At 43.3% G+C, this 20,143-nt stretch overlaps 1 long non-coding RNA gene across 1 annotated transcript in view; it reads left to right on the plus strand.

Moving 5' to 3' along the window:
* Positions 1-20,143, plus strand: part of LOC130679019 (uncharacterized) — a 36,092-nt gene that overhangs the window by 602 nt on the left and 15,347 nt on the right. The window lies entirely within an intron of this gene.

Raw genomic sequence — 20,143 nt, forward strand, 5'->3', positions numbered from 1 at the left:
ACTAAGCAATACCATTTTACCCAAAGAGTTGTAATGATCAAAAGAGATAATATATATAAAAGTGATTGGGAATTAAAAAGCACTGTATTTGTTACTCAGCAAGTATTTCAAAAATGCTTAACAAGACATACTATGTACAAAGTACATAGTTATGGGCATGGGGAGAAGAGCAAACAGACCAGATCTCTTCTCTGGTAGAATTTACATTTTAGTAGGGAGGAGGACGGCTAATAAGACAATAAATACATATATTTCAGTGGTGAAGAGTGATTCAGGGTAATGAGACAAAGAGACTAGGAGTGGGTAAGCAACTTCACTCCTGGTTTTGAGAAAAGACTTCTTTGAAGAAGGACCATTTGAACCAGGAATTGAATTATGAGGAGGAACAGCCTTGGGAAGACTGGGTGAAACATCACACGCAAAGACTGTATTAAAATTTTTCCCATATGGTACTGAAGATAGTACATTTTTTGTTATGTGGGCTTCTAATCACAATTATTTTTAAAAATATATATAAGAAGAGTTGACTTAAAATATTGCCTATGGAATCTCTTTTCTTTCAGGTAATTTCCTCTGCATATTTATACTCAGCTTTCAGGACTTCTTGCCTACATCTACCCTCCGAAAGCTAAAAGGAATCCAGGTGATTCCTACCTAGACAGCAAAGGTGAAACAAAAGCATAGTGAAATGAACTGAGAAAAGTTGAGAGGAGTCTTCGCTTCCAATCTACTCTCCCTTTAAACAGTCACTACTTAGAAGAATACAATGATATAAACAGACCAGTGATATAAGTGAGAGATTTGTATATAAGAGGTAGCATTACAAATCAGAGAGGAAGAGATTCTACAAATTGTGCTAAAACAACTGACTATTACTCTATGCAAACAAAATAATAAATATAGTAGCTAACATTTATAGATCTTTCTGTGTCTGTGTCCCAAGCACTATTCTAAGTGTTTTATAAGTACAAATTCATTTTTCCCCCGATTTTCTTTTTATCTTTTTTTTCTTTTGGTATCAATAATATACAATCATATGAGCAACATTGTGATTACTAGATTCCCCTCATTCTCAAGTCCCCATTACGGTCCTGGTCCATTAGTGTAGTAAGATGCTATAGAATCACTACTTGTGCAGTACTGCCTTCCCCCTATGTTATGTGTGCTAATCATAATGCCCCTTATTCCCCTTATCCCTCCCTTTCCAGCCACCCTCCCCAGTCCCTTTCCCTTTCGCAACTGTTAATCCATTCTTGGGTTCTGCTGAGTCTCCTTCAGTTTTTTCTTTGTCCTTATGTTCCACAGATGAATGAAATAATTTGATACTTGTCTTTCTCCGCCTGGCTTATTTCACTGAGTGTAATATCGCCTAGCTCCATCCATGTTGCTCCAAATGGTAGGATTTGTTTTCTTCTTATGGCTGAATAATACGCCATTGTGTATGTGTACCACATCTTCCTTATCCATTCATCTACTGATAGACGCTTAGGTGGCTTCCATTTCTTGGCTATTGTAAATAGTGCTGCAGTGAACATAGGGGTGCATATGTCTTTTTGAAACTGGGATCCTGCATTCATAGGGTAAATTCCTAGGAGTGGAATTCGCAGGTCAAGTGGTATTTCTATTTTAGTTTCTTGAGGAACCTCCATACTGCTTTCCACAATGGTTGAACTAGTTACATTCCTACCAACAGTGTAGGAGGGTTCCCCTTTCTCCGCATCCTCACCAGCATTTGTTGTTTCTAGTCTTTTCAGTGTTGGCCATCCTAACTGGTGTGAGGTGGCATCTCATTGTGGTTATAATTTGCATTTCCCTGATAATTAGCACTATGGAGCATCTTCTCATGTTCCTGTTGACCATCTGAATTTCTTCTTTGGAGAAGAGTCTGCTCATATCCTCCACCCATTTTTTAATAGGGTTATTTGCTATTTGGGTGTTGAGGCATGTGAGTTCTTTATATATTTTGGATGTTAACCCTTTGTTGGATATGTCATTTACAAATATATTCTCCCATACTGTAGGATGCCTTTTTGTTCTTCTCATGGTGTTCTTTGCTGTCCAGAAGTTTTTTAGCATGATGTAGTCCCATTTGTTCACTTTTTATTTTGATTCCCTTGCCCAAGGAGATGCATTCAGGAAAAAATTGCTCATGTTTATATTCAAGAGATTTTCTTCTAAGAGTTTTATAGTTTCATAACTTACATTCAGGTCTTTGATCCATTTTGACTCTACTTTTGTGTATGGGGTTAGACAATAATCCAGTTTCATTCTCTTACATGTAGCTGTCCAGTTTTGCCAACACCAACTGTTGAAGAGGTTGTCATTTCCCCATTGTATATCCATGGCTCCTTTATCGCATTTTAATTAACCATATATGCTTGGGTTTATATCTGTGCTCTCTAGTCTGTTCCATTGGTCTATGGGTATGTTCTTGTGCCAGTACCAAATTGTCTTGATTACTATGGCTTTGTAGTAGAGCTTGAAGTCAGAGAGCGTAATCCCTGCTGCTTTATTCTTCTTTCTCAGGATTGCTTTGGCTATTTGGGGTCTTTTGTGGTTACATATGAATTTTAGAACCATTTTCTCTAATTCGTTGAAGAAGGCTGTTGGTATTTTTATAGGGATTGCATTGAATCTGTAGATTGCTTTAGTCAGGATGGCCATTTTGACAATATTAATTCTTCCTATCCATGAGCATGGGATGTGTTTTCATTTATTGGTATCTTCTTTAATTTCTCTCATGAGTGTCTTGTAGTTTTCAGAGTATAGGTCTTTCACTTCCTTGGTTAGGTATTTTATTCTTTTTGATGCAATTGTGAATGGAATTGTTTTCCTGATTTCTCTTTCTGCTAGTTCATCATTAGTGTATAGGAATGCAACGGATTTCTGTGTATTAATTTTGTGTCCTGCAACTTTGTTGAATTCAGATATTAGACCTAGTAGTTTTGGAGTGGACTCTTTAGGGTTTTTTTATGTACAATATCATGTCATCTGCAAACAAGGTCAGTTTAATTTTTTCCCCAAATTTTTATATTCAACCTGTATCTTTCATCTGAACTGAAGACTAATATCTCCAATTGCTACTTAACAAATCCACTTGAATGTCTAATCAATATTTCAAACTTCCATGTCTACAACAAATTCTTTTCTTGTCCACATGTGCCCTAGTCTTTCCTATCTTAGCAAAAGTTGTCTTCATTGTTCTAGTTGTATTTTTTTGTTGAGATATAATTTACATAACATAAAATTTACCTTCTGAAAGTGTACAATTGAGTGATTTTTAGTATATTCACAAAATTATGCAACTACCACAAATATCTAATTCCAGAACATTTTCATGACCCTGAAAAGAAACCCCATATTCACTAGCAATTACTCCTTACTTATCCTCCACCAACTCCTGGCAACCAGGAGTCTACTTTCTATCTGTGTGGATTTGCCTTTTACATTTTATATAGATGGAATAATATAATATGTGGCATTTTATGTCTGCTTCTTTCACTTAGCATAATGTTTTCAAGTTTCATTCATGTTACAGCATGTATCAGTGCTTTATTCCTTTCATAGCTGAATAATATTCCATTGAATGTGAAAGAAAAGGAGCGACACACAGCAGCAATTCACTGGAGAATTCCGCTTTATTAGGGAAAGGTGCTGGGTTATATAGGAAGGGGCATGGGGTGATTGTGTTGTTACTTCTACGGGGCTGGTGGCTATTGGCTAGGTGCTGGGATTAGGGGGGCGAGGGGTGATTGGGCTTCAGGTGGCGCCGGCGGGAACCGAGGACTTGGAAGAGAAGCAGGAGGTTCACCATCTTATGGGTGGGGGCCCTTCATTCCCCCCTTTCTCCTCTATGGGGTTGTGGACGTTGCTTTCTCTCTGACTGCTTCCTGCTGAATGGGGGTGGAGAAGGGAGTGAGGGCTTGAGGACTGGGAGGAAAGGGTTGATAGGACTCCCCACAGTAAGGACGAGTAGATGTGGACTTCTTCAGGTTGGAAATCAATGAAGGTTCCCTGTAACCATAGGTCAAGGACTTGTTGATTATAATGGTGCCAAGAGGATACGGGTGCCAGAAGCCAGGCATCTGTGGCCATTGTTTCCAGGAACAGTTTCCAGCAGAGAGAGGGGTCTATCTCAGCATATGGTGAGGAGGTCACGTGAGGGTGAGGGATCTTCTGTGGCTAAAAGCTGGTAGTTCCTGAGTAAAAGCTGGTTGAAAGTTTGATTAGAGATTTTACCGACTTGGGATTTGATAAACTTTACTATACAAGGCAAGAAGAGACAGGCGAGAAGAATGATTATTATAGGGCGTGCAATGGGCCAAAGCCAGGTAAGGAAGGAGTTTGTTAGTATTGAAGAGAATGGGTTGGAATTGGACGCAGAGTGGAGGCTGGAGGCAAGGTAGGTGTGTTTGGTAATGTCAGTTTCTACAATGCCGGATTCGTTGATGTAATAGCAGCACTCTTCCCGAAGGAAGACGCAGGTGCCGCCCTTTTCGGCTGTAAGCAGATCTAAGGCCCGCCGGTTTTGAAGGGTGACTTTAGCTAGCGAAGTGACCTGTCTTTGGAGAGAGGCCAGGGAATCAGCAGTGGATGTCAGGGCTCCCTCAAGTTTGGCGTTGAGATCTCTAATTGCCCATAGAGAGTGACCCAAGGCTTCTCCCGAAAACCCTGCCCCAATGGCTGAGGTGGTCAAAGAGATACAGACCATGATGGGAAGGAAAGCAGCCCTTCTTGTGCGCGAGGGCAAGGGAGGTTGGAGCTCAAGAAATTCTGCCATGCTGTAAAGTGTAAGCTGTGGGATTAGGGTGACGAGAATGCAGGGTATATTGGAGTTGGGAGGCAGTGAGTTGAAAAGACTGCCATTACACCAAAAGAAGTGACCTGGTTGCGTAAAAGTCTTAGAGCCGGAGGTAGGGGTGTAGATAGAGAGACAGTGAAGTGCGCTGGAGGGGGGAGGGGTTGGGCCTACACAGTGGTGGATGGTGAGATTATCTGCGTATTCTGGTTCCCATAGGGGTATGTCTGCCAGGGGACAGAAGGGTTGTCCTTCTTCATGGAAGGAGTAGTTGGAAATATTAAGGGGCATGGCAGCCAGCAGTGGGCGCTGTAGTGATGCGCACAAGAAACAATTGGCGGTGTTGAGGGTGTGGTTGAGAAAGATGGTGGTGTATTGAATGAGCTGTAACCAAGAGTAGGAGCGGGGATAATAAGAAGATGAAGAGGCACCGTCAAGAGTTTGGACAATGACTTTTTCGGAATGTCCGATGTCTGATGCAACTTGAGAGATCTGGGAATGAGAGGGAACATACTCTCGAGAGATATGAAGGGTACCGTGGGGGGTCGAGGACCCCCCATAGTAAACTGAGGCTGTGACCCCGGTGGCCCATCGAGAGTTCCCCCATGTAGTGAATGATGCAAGACCTGTAGGGACATCCCTCGTAGGTGTCTGGCCGTCGCCTGCAATAAGCTTGTTTTTGGTCATAGAGGAAGCAGAGGTAGGGAGAATAAAGGTAGCTGCTAGTGAACACTTCGGTGGAGGGAGGAAAGTGGAGGTATAAAGGCTCGGAGCAGCCTTTCAGAGGGCAGTCTGATGTGGCAATGAGGGTAGTAACTTTCGTTTGATGCTGTGTGTAAGTCTCTCTGACTTTGAATTGCCATACAAAGGAGGCTGGGGTGGCGGGGAAGACAATAGGAATGAGGAAAAAAAGCGAGAGAGCAGTAAAGGAGGAAAATGTCATGATTCGGGTATGGATGGCAAAGGGGGTGAACGGGAGATGCGGAGTTTCAAGGGATCAGAGGGATGAGGTGTGGTAGAGTAGACAGCGTCTTGGGCTGTATCCGAAGGACTCTGGATTGTGACTGATGGGTCTTGGGTGTCCAGAGAAGGTGGGTCCTGGGTGTTTGGTTTCAACCTGGAGATATGAATCCAAGGGTTGACAGAGTTATCAGGCAGTAAGAGCTTGGCGGCTGAGGGGGTACAGAGAATAACTGGGTGTGGACCTTCCCATTTTGGGGTGAGAGAGGGCCGATCCTCTGGTGACTTATAAAACACTAGTTGGCCGGGCTGTAAGACAGGAGGATTTTGGGAGGCGGATGGATCAGGAAGGAGCCAATCCTGATACCTCCACAATTCGGTGTGGAGGAGAGAGAGTAGCGGAAGGGCCATATTGGGAGGAATCGGTCCTTTGTGGGAAGGGAGCCCTGGGGGTAGAATTGGGCGGCCGTACGTGATCTCAAAGGGTGACAAGAAGGAAGGTTTTTTTTGGGAGGGCCCGAATGCGGAGTAGAGCTAAGGGAAGTAAGCGAACCCAGTCAAGGTGTAGTTCTAGTGATAGTTTTGTCAGGATGTCTTTTAGAGTCCTATTGGCTCTTTCTACTTTTCCCGAAGCCTGTGGTCGATAAGGACAGTGTAGATGCCAGGGGAGTGAGAGTGACTTGGAGAGGTTCTGAATGATTTGGGCAGTGAACTCAGGGTCGTTATCTGATTGGAGGGAAGTGGGCATCCTGAACCTAGGAAAGATCTGGGTGAGGAGGATAGAGGCAACTGCGGACGCTTGTTTGTTAGTGGTGGGGAAAGCCTCGACCCATCCTGAAAATGTATCTACTAACACGAGCAGGTATCTGGTACACCATATGGGGGGTATGTTAGTGAAGTCTATTTGCCAATCTGCGGCGGGGACATTACCCCTTGCTTGATGAGCCGGGAAGGGTCGGGCCTTGAGGGAGGTATTAGGGTTAATGCTTTGGCAAATGGTGCACCTGCAGGTGATTTGGTCAAGTAGGGTTTTGTCTTCAGGAGAGACAGAAAAAAAGGATTGTAAAAAATGGATTAAGGATTGGGGGCTAGGATGGAACAGATCGTGTAAGAGGCGGAAGATAGACTCTTTGTCCTGGGAACAGCGGGTGTCTTGTGATAAGGCTAAAACCGCAGGGGCAGACGGATCGCTGTCTGGTGCTTCTTCTGATAGGACAATCGACTGGGCTACTCTGTCAGCTTTATTGTTACCTCTTGTAATGGGGGAGTCGTCCTTTTGATGTGATTTGTAGTGGACTATGCCCAGTCGGTGTGGGAGTTGTGAAGCCTCTAGAAGTTTAGTAATTAAGGCTGAATTAGTGATGGAATTTCCTTTTGTGGTGAGGAGGCCTCATTCTTTCCATACTGCCATGTGAGACAAGAGAATGTGGAATACGTATTTGGAGTCAGTGTACAGTGTGAGAGACGTGTCCCGGGCCAGAGTGCAAACTCTGGTGGCTGCAATGAGTTCGGCCTGTTGATTGGTTGTACTGGGGGGTAGGGCTTGTGCCTCGATGACGTCTTCCAGGGAGACTACTGCGTATCCTGCGTAATGGGTGCCCTCATGTTTAAAGGAGGACCCATCAGTAAACCAGATGAGGTCGGAGTGTAAGAGGGCTCCTTCGGAGATCGTGGAGTGGCACGGAAGAAAGTTGTGAAGGGTTTCCAGGCAATCATGCGAGGGAGTATGAGGAGAGTAGGGTAGAGGAAGAAGAGTGGCCGGATTCAGGGGCGGGCAGGGGAGGAAAGAAATGTCTGGATTTTGGAGGAAAGAGGACAGTAAGGTCAGGAGTCTGGAGGGAGGGAGAGTCTATAAACTTTTGTAGGTTAAGAGATCCTTTAGGTGATGTGGGGACAGAATGGTAAGGGGAGCCCCGAATGTCAGTTTATGAGCTTCCTTCTGCAAGAGCTGTCCAGCGGCTAATGCCCGTAGGCAGGGGGCCCATCCCCGAATTGTGGGGTCTAATTGCTTGGGAAGATAAGCTACTGGGGCAAAGGATGGGCCATAATATTGGCCTAGGACTCCTAGAGCTTGACTGGACCTCTCATGAATATATAATGAGAAGGGCTTCGACAAATCAGGAAGATGGAGAGCTGGGGCTTCCACAAGGGCTCGACGGAGCTTAATGAAGGAGTGTTGGGGTGAGGAGGATAAAGGTTCTTCAGGGGGGCCCTTGCTGAGGTCGTATAGGGGTCTTGCCAACAGGGAGAAGTTAGGGATCCACACTCTAAAATACCCAGCCAGGCCTAGAAAGGAAAGGATTTCTGTCTTGGTTTTGGGAACAGGCAGGTCAGAGAGGAGCTGTTTTCTGTCTAAGGTAATGGACTTTCTTTGTTGAGATAGAAGGAATCCGAGGTAAGTGACAGAAGGGGAAGAGATTTGAGCTTTGATGGGGCATACCCGGTAACCTCTGGAAGCTAGAAGGTTAAGTAGGGAGGCAGTGTCAAGTTGAGACTGTTCCCATGAGGGACTGCAGAGTAGAAGATCGTCCACGTATTGTAATAAGGTGGACTCGGAGTGATCATGATGAAACTGTTTGAGGTCCTGAGTTAGGACCTGTCCAAAAATATGGGGACTATCTCGGAAGCCTTGTGGCAAAACTGTCCAAGTGAGTTGTTCAGAATGTCTTGTGTATGGGTCTGTCCAGGTGAAGGTGAAAAAATCTTGGGAGGAGGGGTCCAGAGGGATAGAAAAAAATGCATCCTTGAGATATAGGACTGAGAAGTGGGAGGCTGAGGCAGGGATCCGTGATAAAAGGGTGTATGGATTTGGGGCTAAGGGATGGGTAGGGACGATGGCCATGCTGATGAGGCGAAGGTCTTGGATGAGGCGGAAAGATCCTTTGGTTTTTTTTTAACAGCTAATATGGGGGTATTAAATGGGGAGTGAGTGGGTGTAAAGTAATTTTTGTTTAAAAGATCTTGAATGATGGGTTGAAGGCCTATGAGGGCTGAAGTGGTTAGGGGGTATTGGGCCTGACAGATATACTAAGAGGGGTCACGTAATTTGATAGAGGCAGGAGGACATAGAGCCACGGAGGGGCTTGTAATGTCCCAAACTTTGGGATTTACAGGGTGTATGAGGGCGGAACTGGAGCTTTCATTGGGTAGAGGGGGGTCGTCGGCTATGAGGGCCATTAGAAAGGGAGTACTGGGGGCTGTGGGAGTGGATATAGTTATGGAAACATGGAGGAGAGAAAGGATGTCCCATCCTAGTAAGGGGATGGGACACTGGGGCATAACCAGGAAGGAGTGGGAGAAAGGTATGGGATTGTCCTGGATTGTGCATAAAGGGGGGGGCGTTTAATGGGAAAAATCTGTTTACCTCCTACCCCAACTATAGGAGTAATGGCACGCGTGGTAGGGCCCCGGTATTCTCGCAAGACTGAGAAGGTGGCTCCTGTATCTAGGAGGAAGGAGATGGGGCGACCGTCTACTATTAAAGGAACCCTGGGCTCCTGTTTGGTAATGGAAATGGTCGGGCAAGAAGCCCCCAGGCCCCGTCAATCTTCTTCTGCCAGCCCCACTACGGCGGGCTTAGGATGGGGGTTGTTTGTCCAGCCTCCCCTTCGGGTGGTTGGGCAATCAGACCCCCAGTGGCCCTTTTTGTGGCATCTGGGGCATGGGGTGGTAGGAGATCTGGGGGAGGGGCATGCCCTTGACCAATGTCCCTCTTTTCCGCACTTGAAACAAGCTCCTGTGGGGGGCTTGTTTGTAGAGGAGTGCCCAGGTTGTGGTTTTATCAGCTGGGCCAACATTTGGAAATTGGCCTGATCAGCCTTTTGTTTACGGCGTTCTTTCTCCTCCTCCCGGTTATGGAAGACTTTAAAGGCCACTGTTAGGATCTCAGTCTGTGGGGTAGCGGGGCCCTGTTCTAACTTTTTGAGTTTAGCTTTAATGTCAGGGTAGCTTTGAGCTAGGAAGTATGTCATAAGTACATGTCTCCCGTCAGGCGTTTCTGGGTCTAGGCTGGTGTACTGCAATAGGGCTTGAGTGAGTCTGTCTAAGAACTCGGAGGGAGTCTCCTCCCTCCTTTGAATTATGTCTTGGAGCTTTTGAAAATTAACTACTTTACAAGCTGCCTTTTTCAGACCTGCTATTAAGCAGGAGGCGAAAATATCTTGAGATCGGAGACCCACAGCGGTGTTATAATCTCAGTGTGGGTCTTGTTCGGGGACAGCGGTGGGGCCAGGGGGATAGGTGGGGTCAGTCCTGTGGGTTTCAGTGGCGTGTGTTTGGGCGAAGTCCCAAACTCGTCTACACTCTTCAGGAAGGAGGGTATTGGCCAGGAGCATGAAAATATCATGATGTGTGAGGCTGTATGACTGGAGGGTCCATTGAAACTCCCTGATATATGTCGTGGGATCAGTGGAAAAGGAACGTAGGAGTTTCTCAAGTTGGGCTAAATCTCCTAAGGAGAAAGGGATGTGAACGCGCACAATGCCTTCAGATCCTGCTACCTCCCGGAGGGGGGTGATAATTTTGGGAGGCCCTCGGGACCGAGTCTGAGGGGGACTGAAGGGTTCTGGCTCAGTCTGTGGGGGAGAAACAGGTGATGGGGGCAAAGATGGAGGAGGCTCCTTGGACTTAGTTAGAGGGGGGCTGAAAGGCTCAGGCTTGAACTGCAGGGGGGGTGATGTGGGGGAGTAGATGGTGGTGGAGGAAGGGGGAGGGGCTGTTGTGGGAGAGGAAATGGAGGTGGTGGCCACGGCGGAAGAGGACGGAGGGGTTATAGGAGGGGGAGGGGCTGAAGGGGGAAGCCTGTATGGCGGAGGTTCGTAGGCTGGTTCAAAGGTAATCGAAGAGGGACTGGGAGTGTGTGGAGGGGAGGGAAACGGCTTGCAGGCTAGGAGAACTTGGGGCGGGGAACAGGTGGTGCAGAGGCTGGGATTTTGAGCTAGGAGGCGAAAAGCTTCGATATAGGGAATCTCCTTCCATTTTTTCAGGCACTGGCAGTAGTTAAAGAGATCGCGAGTGATGTTAGGATCAAGAGTTCCCCCTGCGGGCCATTGGTTGTTATTGTCTAGGGGGTATGTCGGCCAATCTTGGGAGCAGTATTTACGGAGAAGTTTTGGTTTTATATCAGGTGTCAGGGAGAGGGTAGTTAGATACTTGAGCAGGCATTCAAGAGGTGAACTTTCAGGGAGGGATGAGGAGGCTCCCATGGCTAAAGGACAGAGGAGACAAACAGGGGAAGATGAATGGAGATCCTTGGACTGGGAGCAGACCGCAAGGAGACAAAGGGTTTCCCCGATGATCCTTGGTGGTCTGCGGAAACTCGTATATGAGTCGGAATTTCTTAGGAAGTGTGGGTCGTCACCCAGACTTCTCTAAGAAGGCAGAGTGCCGGAGTCACGAGGTACCTAGTACTAGGAATTTTTGGCAGAAGGTATTTTCGGCGGAAGGAATGGAAGAGGGGGGGATGGGAGCGTTCTCATCTGCAAAGGAGTCACCTCGTGTATGGCTGTTGGAGGAGGGGCCTGAGGGTCCGCTGCAGCCGTGAAGGCCTAAGGCGAGGAGAATTCCCTCCTCGTCCCCAAGCGTCAGGGCCTTGCCGGACGGTCACGGTCAATGGTGCTGTGATAGCTCAGGGAAGAGTGGCCCACTCCGGGAGAAAACTTACCGAAAGGCCAGAGAAGAGTGGTGAGTGTGATGAGCCAGCACCGGAAAAAGAGGACGAGGGCAAGCTGCTGCTGGTGTCGGGGGGAATACGGGGCCCAGTTGGGGTGTCCCGTCTCCCGGGTTTTGGCACCAATGAAAGGAAAGGAGCGACACACAGCAGCAATTCACCGGAGAATTCCTCTTTATTAGGGAAAGGTGCTGGGTTATATAGGAAGGGGCATGGGGTGATTGTGGTGTTACTTCTACGGGGCTGGTGGCTATTGGCCAGATGCTGGGATTGGGAGGGGTGAGGGGTGATTGGGCTTCAGGTGGCGCCGGCGGGAACCGAGGACTCGGAAGAGAAGCAGGAGGTTCGCTATCTTATGGGTGGGGGCCCTTCAGAATGAATGTACCAATTTTTGCTTATCCATTCATCACTTGATGGACATTTGGGTTGTACCCACTTTCGGGCGATTATGCATAATGATGCTTTGAACACCATGGATAGTTTTTATATGGACATTGTTTTCAATTCCTACAATATATATGAAGGAATGGAATTGCTGAGTCATATGGTAACTCTATCTTTAACTTTTTGAGAAACTGCCAAACTGTTTTCCAAAGCAGCAGCATCATTTTATATCCCCACCAGCAGTGTATGATTACAATTTCTCCACATCCTCACACTAACACTTTTATTGCCCATCTTTCTAATTCTGTCCATCCCAGCGGATGTGAAGTGGCATCTCATTGTAGTTTTGATTTACATTTCCCTAATGACTAATAATGTGAAACATCACTTCATGTACATATTGGCCATTTACACATCTTTTTTTTATTAAGGTATTTTTGATATACACTCTTGTGAAGGTTTCACATGAAAAAACTATGTGGTTACTACATTTACCCATATTATTGTGTCCCCCCCATGCCCCATGCCCCATTGCAATTGCTGCCCATCAGTGTAGTAAGATGCCACAGAGTCACTATTTGCCTTCTCTATGCTACATTGACTTCCCCATGATCCCCCCACACCATGTGTGCCAATCATAATACCCTTCAATCCCCTTCTTCCTCCCTCCCCACCCGTCCTCCCCCACCTCTCCCCTTTGGTAACAGCTAGTTCCTTCTTGGAGTCTGTGAGTCTGTTGCTGTTTTGTTCCTTCAGTTTTGCTTCATTGTTATACTCCACACAAAGGAGGGAAATCCTTTGGTACTTGTCTTTCTCTGCCTGGCTTATTTCACTGGGCATAATATCCTCCAGCTCCATACATATTGTTGCAAATGGTAGGATTTCTTTCTTTTTATTGCTGAATAGTATTCCATTATGTATATGTACCACATCTTTATCCATTCATCTACTGGTGGACACTTAGGTTGCTTCCATATCTTGGGTATTGTAAATAGTGGTGCAATCCATTTATACATCTTTTAAGCAGAAATATCTATTCAGATTCTTTGCCCATTTGTAATTGTGTTTCTATTACTGAGTTGTAAGAACACTTTATGTATTCTAGATACTAGACTTTATTGAATATGATTTATAAATATTTTTTCACATTCTGTGAGTTGTCTTTTCACTTTTCTGATAGCACAAAATTTGTAATTTGGATAAGGTCCAGCTTATCTTTTCTTATTTGCACTGTGTGTTTACTGTCTAATCCAAGTTCTCAAAGATTTACACCTAGGTTTTCTTATAAGACTTTTATAGTTTTAGCTCCTATATTTAGGTCTTTGATCCATTCTGAGGTAATTTCTAGTCTTTCACAATTAAGTATACAATAACCACAGGTTTGTTGTAGATGCCCTTTATCACATTAAAGACATTCTGTTCTATTCCTAGACTGTTGAGTGGTTTTATCATGAGGGACTGTTTGATTTTATCAAATGCTTTGTCCATTGAGATGATAGTGTGAGTTTTGCCCTTAGTATGTTAATATGGTATATTACATTGATTTTCATATGGTAAACCAACCTTGAATCTGGGGGATAAATCATTTTTATATATTGTATAATCCTTTTTATGTGTTACTGTAATTTGTTTCCAAGTATTTTGTTGAAATTTTTTGTAAATATATTTCAAAGAGATATTGTTCCATAGTTTTGCTTTCTGTGATGTCCTTATTTAGTTTGGTATCAGGATAATATTGGCCTCATAGAATGGATTGAGAAATATTCTCCCCTATATTCTAGAAGAGTTTGTGAACAATTGATTGGCAATTCTTTTTCATTTTTTATTTTTTTATTTTAGTATTATTAATGTACAATTACATAAGCAATGTTATGGTTACTAGACTCCCCCTATTGTCAAGTCCTCCCCACATACCCCATTACAGTCACTGTCCATCAGCGTAGTAAGATGCTATAGAATCACTACTTGTCTTCTCTGAGCCATACTGCATTCCCCATGTCCCCACCACCACATTATGTGTGCTAATCGTAATCGTAATGCCCCTTTTACCCCCTTACAGCTCCCTTCCCACCCATCCTCCCCGTCCCTTTCCCTTTGGTAACTGTTAGTCCATTTTTGGGTTCTGTGATTCTGCTGCTGTTTTGTTCCTTCTGTTTTTCCTTTGTTCTTATGCTCCACAGATGAGTGAAATCATTTGGTACTTGTCTCTCTCCGCCTGGCTAATTTCACTGAGCATAATACCCTCTAGCTCCATCCATGTTGTTGCAAATGGTAAGATTTGTTTTCTTCTTATGGCTGAATAATATTCCATTGTGTATATGTACCACATCTTCTTTATCCATTCATCTACTGATGGACTCTTAGGTTGCTTCCATTTCATGGTTATTGTAAAAAGTGCTGCGATAAACATAGGGGTGCATCTGTTTTTTTCAAACTGGGCTGCTGCATTCTTAGGGTAAATTCCTAGAAATGGAATTCATGGGTCAAATGGTATGTCTATTTTGAGGAACCTCCATACTGCTTTCCCCAATGGTTGAAATAATTTATATTCCCACCACCAGTGTAGGAGGGTTCCCCTTTCTCCACAACCTCGCCAGCATTTGTTGTTGTTTGTCTTTTGGATGGTGGCCATCCTTACTGGTGTGAGGTGATATCTCATTGTGGTTTTAATTTGCATTTCTCTGATGACTAGGGATTTGGAGCATCTTTTCATGTGTCTGTTGACCATCTGAATTTCTTCTTTGGAGAAGTGTCTGTTCAGCAACTCTGCCCATTTTTTAATTGGCTTATTTGCTCTTTGCTTGTTAAGGTGTGTGAGCTCTTTATATAATTTGGATGTCAACTGCTTATCGTATATGTTATTTATGAATATATTCTCCCATACTGTAGGATGCCTTTTTGTTCTATTGATGGTGTCCTTTGATGTACAGAAGCTTTTCAGCTTGATATACTCCCACTTGTTCATTTTTGCTTTTGTTTCCCTTGCCCGGGGAGATATGTTCATAAAGAACTTGCTCATGTTTCTGTCCATGAGATTTTTGCCTGTATTTTTTCTAAGAGTTTTATGGTTTCATGACTTACATTCAGGTCTTTGATCCATTTTGAGTTTACTTTTGTGTACAGGATTAGACAATAATCCAGTTTCATTCTCTTACATGTAGCTGTCCAGTTTTGCCAACAGCAGCTGGAGAAGAGGCTGTCATTTCCCCATTGTATGTCCATGGCTCCTTTATCATATATTAATTGACCATATATGCTTGGGTTTATATCTGAGCTCTCTAGTCTGTTCCATTGGCCTATGTGTCTGTTCTTGTGCCAGTACCAAATTGTCTTGATTACTATGGCTTTGTAGTAGAGCTTGAAGTCAGGGAGTATAATTCCCCCTGCTTTATTCTTCCTTCTCAGGGTGGCTTTGGCTATTTAGGGTCTTTTGTGGTTACATATGAAATTTAGAACTATTTTCTCTAATTCGTTGAGGAATGCTGTTGGTATTTTTATAGGGATTGCATTGACTCTGTAGATTGCTTTAGGCAGGATGGCCATTTTGACAATATTAATTCTTCCTATCCATGATCACAGGATGTGTTTCCATTTATTGGTGTCTTCTTTAATTTCTCTCATGAGTGTCTTGTAGTTTTCAGAGTATAGGTCTTTCACTTCCTTGGTTAGGTTTATTCCTAGGTATTTTATTCTTTTTGATGCAATTGTGAATGGAATTGTTTTCCTGATTTCTCTTTCTGCTAGTTCATCATTAGTGTATAGGAATGCAACAGATTTCTGTGTATTAATTTTGTATCCTGCAACGTTGTTGAGTTCAGATATTAGACCTAGTAGTTTTGGAGTGGATTCTTTAGGGTTTTTTATGTACAATATTATGTCATCTGCAAACAGGGACAATTTGACTTCTTCCTTGCCAAACTGGATGCCTTTTATATCTTTGTGTTGTCTGATTGCTGGGGCTAGGACCTCCAGAACTAGGTTGAATACAAGTGGGGAGAGTGGACATCCTTATCTTGTTCCTGATCTTAAAGGAAAAGGTGTCAGTTTCTCGCTGTTAAGTATGATGTTGGCTGTGGGTTTGTCATATATTGCCTTTATTATGTTGAGGCAATTGTCCTCTATACCCATTTTGTTGAGAGTTTTTGTTATGAATGGATGTTGAATTTTATCAAATGCTTTTTCAGCATCTATGGCGATGATCATGTGGTTTTTGTCCTTTTTATTAATGTGGTGGATGATGTTGATGGATTTTCTAATGTTGTACCATCCTTGCATCCCTGGAATGAATCCCACTTGATCATGATGGATGATCCTTTTGATGTATTTTTTAATTCGGTTTGCTAATATTTTGTTGAGCATTTTTGCATTTATGTTCATCAGGGATATTGGTCTATATTGGTCTGTAATTTTCTTTTTTTGTGGTGTCTTTGCCTGGTTTTGGTATTAGAGTGATAGATGTTGGCCTCATAGAATGAGTTTGGGAGCATTCCCTCCTCTTCTACTTTTTGGAAAACTTTAAGGAAGATGGGTATTAGGTCTTCACTAAATGTTTGATAAAATTCAGCAATGAAACCATCTGGTATAGGAGTTTTGTTCTTAGGTAGTTTTTTGATTACCAATTCAATTTCCTTGCTGGTAATTGGTCTATTCAGATTTTATTTTTCTTCCTGGGTCAGCCTTGGAAGGTTATATTTTTCTAGAAAGTTTTCCATTTCTTCTAGGTTATCTAGTTTGTTACCATATAATTTTTCATAGGATTCTCTCATAATTCTTTGTATTTCTGTTGTGTCCACAGTCATTTTTCCTTTCTCATTTCTGATTCTATTTATGTGTGTAGACTCTCTTATTTTCTTGATAGGTCTGGCTAGAGGTTTATCTATTTTGTTTATTTTCTCAAAAAACCAGCTCCTGCTTTCATTGATTCTTTCTATTGTTTTATTATTCTTGATTTTATTTATTTCTCCTTTAATCTTTATCATGTCTCTCCTTCTACTGACTTTGGGCTTCATTTGTTCTTCCTTTTCTAGATTCATTAATTGTGAATTTAGACTGTTCATTTGGGATAGTTCTTCTTTCCTGAGATAGGCCTGTATTGCAATATACTTCCCTCTTAGCACAGCCTTTGCTGCATCCCACAGATTTTGTAGTGTTCAATTATTGTTGCCATTTGTCTCCATATATTGCTTGATGTCTGTTTTTATTTAGTCATTGATCCATTGATTATTTAGGAGCATGTTATTAAGCCTCCATATGTTTGTGGGCTTTTTCATTTTCTTTGTGTAATTTATTTCTAGTTTCATATCTTTGTGATCTGAGAAGCTGGTTGGTACAATTTCAATCTTTTTGAATTTACTGAGGCTCTTTTTGTGGTCTAGTACATGATCTATTCTTGAAAATGTTCCATGTATGCTTGAGAAAAATGTGTATCCTGTTGCTTTTGGATGGAGTATTCTGTAGATGTCACTTAGGTCCATCTGTTCTAATACATTTTTCAGTGCCTCTGTCTCTTTGCTTATTTTCTGTCTGGTTGATCTGTCCTTTGGAGTGAGTGGTGTGTTGAAGTCTCCTAAAATGAATGTGTTCCATTCTATTTCCCCCTTTAATTCTGTTAATATTTGTTTCACATATGTAGGTGATCCTGTGTTGGGTGCATAGATATTTGTAATAGTTATATCCTCTTGTTTGACTGACCCCTTTGTCATTATGTAATGTCCTTCTTTGTGTCTTGTTACTTTCTTTATTTTGAAGTCTTTGTGTGATACAAGTACTGCAACTCCTGCTTTTTTCTCCCTGTTAGTTGCATGAAATATGTTTTTCCATCCCTTTACTTTCAATCTGTATATGTCTTAGGGTTTGAAGTGCGTCTCTTGTAGGCAGCATATAGACCGGTCTTGTTTTTTTATTCATTCAGTGTCTCTATGTCTTTTGATTGGTGCATTCAGAACATTTACATTTAGGGTGATTATCGATAGATATGTATTTATTGCCATTGCAGGCTTTAGATTCGTGGTTACCAAAGGTTCAAGGGTAATTCCCTTACTATCTAACAGTCTAATTTAACTCACCTTGTATGCTGTTACAAACACAACCTAAAGGTTCTTTTTTTCCCCTCCTTTTTCTTCCTCCTCCATTCTTTCTATATTAGGTATCGTATTCTGTACTCTTTGTCTATCCCTTGATTGACTTTGGGGGTAGTTGGTTTGATTTTGCATCTGCTTAGTAATTAATTGTTCTACTTTGCTGTGGTTTTATTTCCCCTGGTGACATTTATTTAGCCTAAGGAATACTTCAATCTATAGCAGTCCCTCCAAAGTGCTCTGTAGAGGTGGTGTGTGGCAGGTAAATTCTCTCAGCTTTTGCTTATCTGAAAATTGTTTAATCCCTCCTTCAAATTTAAATGATAACCTTGCCAGATAGAGTATCTTGGTTCAAGGCCCTTCAGCTTCATTGCATTAAATATATCATGCCACTTCCTTCTGGCCTGTAAGTTTTCTGCTGAGAAATCTTTTGATAGCCTGATGGGTTTTCCTTTGTATGTGATCTTTTTTCTCTTCCTAGCTGCTTTTAAATGTCTGTCTTTATCCTTGATGTTTGCCATTTTAATTATTATATGTCTTGATGTTGTCTTCCTTGGGTCCCTTGTGTTGGGAGATCTGTGCACCTCCATGGCTTGAGAGCCTATCTCCTTCCCTGAATTGGGGAAATTTTCAGCAATTATCTCCTCGATGACACTTTCTACCCCTTTTCTCTCTCTTCTTCTTCTGGTACCCCTATAATATGAATATTGTTCCTTTTGGATTGATTATACAGTTCTCTCAATATTCTTTCATTCTTAGCGATCCTGTTTTCTCTCTGTGCCTCAGCTTCTAAGTATTCCTCTTCTCTAATTTCTATTCCATTTACTGTCTCTTCTACTACTTCCAGCCTGCTTTTAAATTCGTCCATTGTATGTTTCATTTCAGATATGGAATTTCTTAATGATTGAATCTCTATCTTAAATTTGTTCCTGAATTCTTGAATATTTTTCTGTACCTCCATGGGCATGTTTATTATTTTTATTTTGAACTCTCTTTCAGGAAGATTGGTGAGTTCAGTTTCATTTGGCCCTTTTTCTGGGGTTTGTGAGATTTTGGTCTGAATCAGGCTCTTTTGACATTTCATATTTCTATGAGGTGCCTTATAGTGCCCAGAAGCTCTGGAGCTCCTAGCCCCTAGAGTGAGGTTGGGGGTCGTAGGGGAGCGGCACTGGTGCCTGGGGAGAGGAAAGATATGTTCACAGCAGGTGTAAGCCTCTGTGCTTTGCGTCTCTAGCTATTGTAAGCAGGGCCTCCCTCTGGCTGGCCTGATGCCAGCGCAGTGACTGCCGGTTTGCGAGCCGGTGCTGGCAGGCCTGGAGGAAGGTGCAGCAGGCTGCATGTCACACTGGGGGTCTTGGAGCTGAGTAACCAGCCAGGGGGATGGAGTGCCTGAAGCTTCTCAGAGTTCCCAACCTGCTGGGCAGAGTTCGCCCAGACAACCTTGTTCACCTATCCCTTCTCCTGCGCAGCAAGCTCTATGCAAACCCTGTCCCTTCAGCAGCCCTCTCATTGATAGGAAGCCTCTCAGACTGCCTGCCTTTTCTTTGTCCCAGACCGGCGGAATGTGGATCCCCTTCCTTCACAAATGGCCAGAATCTGTCTCTCAAGCACTTCGCCTGTCCCAACCCCCCAACCCCACCAGCCTCCAGAGCACAACACAATGTAGGTTTGTGCTCCAAAGCAGACCTACAGGGCTGGGTGTTCAGCAGTCCTAGGCTTCCACCCCCTCCCCGCTCCATTTCTCTTCCTCCTGCCTGTGAGCTGGGGTGGGAAAAGGGCTTGGGTCCCGCCTGATCAAGGCTTTGGAACGTTACCCTGTTTCGTGAGGTCTGCTCTGTTCGTGAGGTCTGTATGCAGTCTGGTGCAGCCTTCCCTCCTGTTGCTGTTCCAGGGTTAGTTGTATCAAGTATATTATCGTACTATACGTGGTTTTGGAAGGAGTTCTCTGTCTCATGTCTCATGCTGCCATCTTGAATCTCAAATGGTATTTCTATTTTTTGTTTTTTGAGGAATCTCAATACTTCTTTCCACAATGGTTGAACTAATTTACATTCCAACCAGCAGTGTAGGAGGGTTCACCTTTCTCCACAACCTCGCCAACATTTGTTGTTGTTTGTCTTTTGGATGGTGGCCATCCTAACTGGTGTGAGGTGATACCTCATTGTGGTTTTAATTTGAATTTCTCTGATGACTAGTGATGTGGAGCATCTTTTCATGTGTCTGTTGGCCATCTGAATTTCTTCTTTGGGGAAGTGT

Source organism: Manis pentadactyla, chromosome 10 (genome assembly GCF_030020395.1).
Source record: "Manis pentadactyla isolate mManPen7 chromosome 10, mManPen7.hap1, whole genome shotgun sequence".
Classification (NCBI taxonomy): Eukaryota; Metazoa; Chordata; class Mammalia; order Pholidota; family Manidae; genus Manis; species Manis pentadactyla.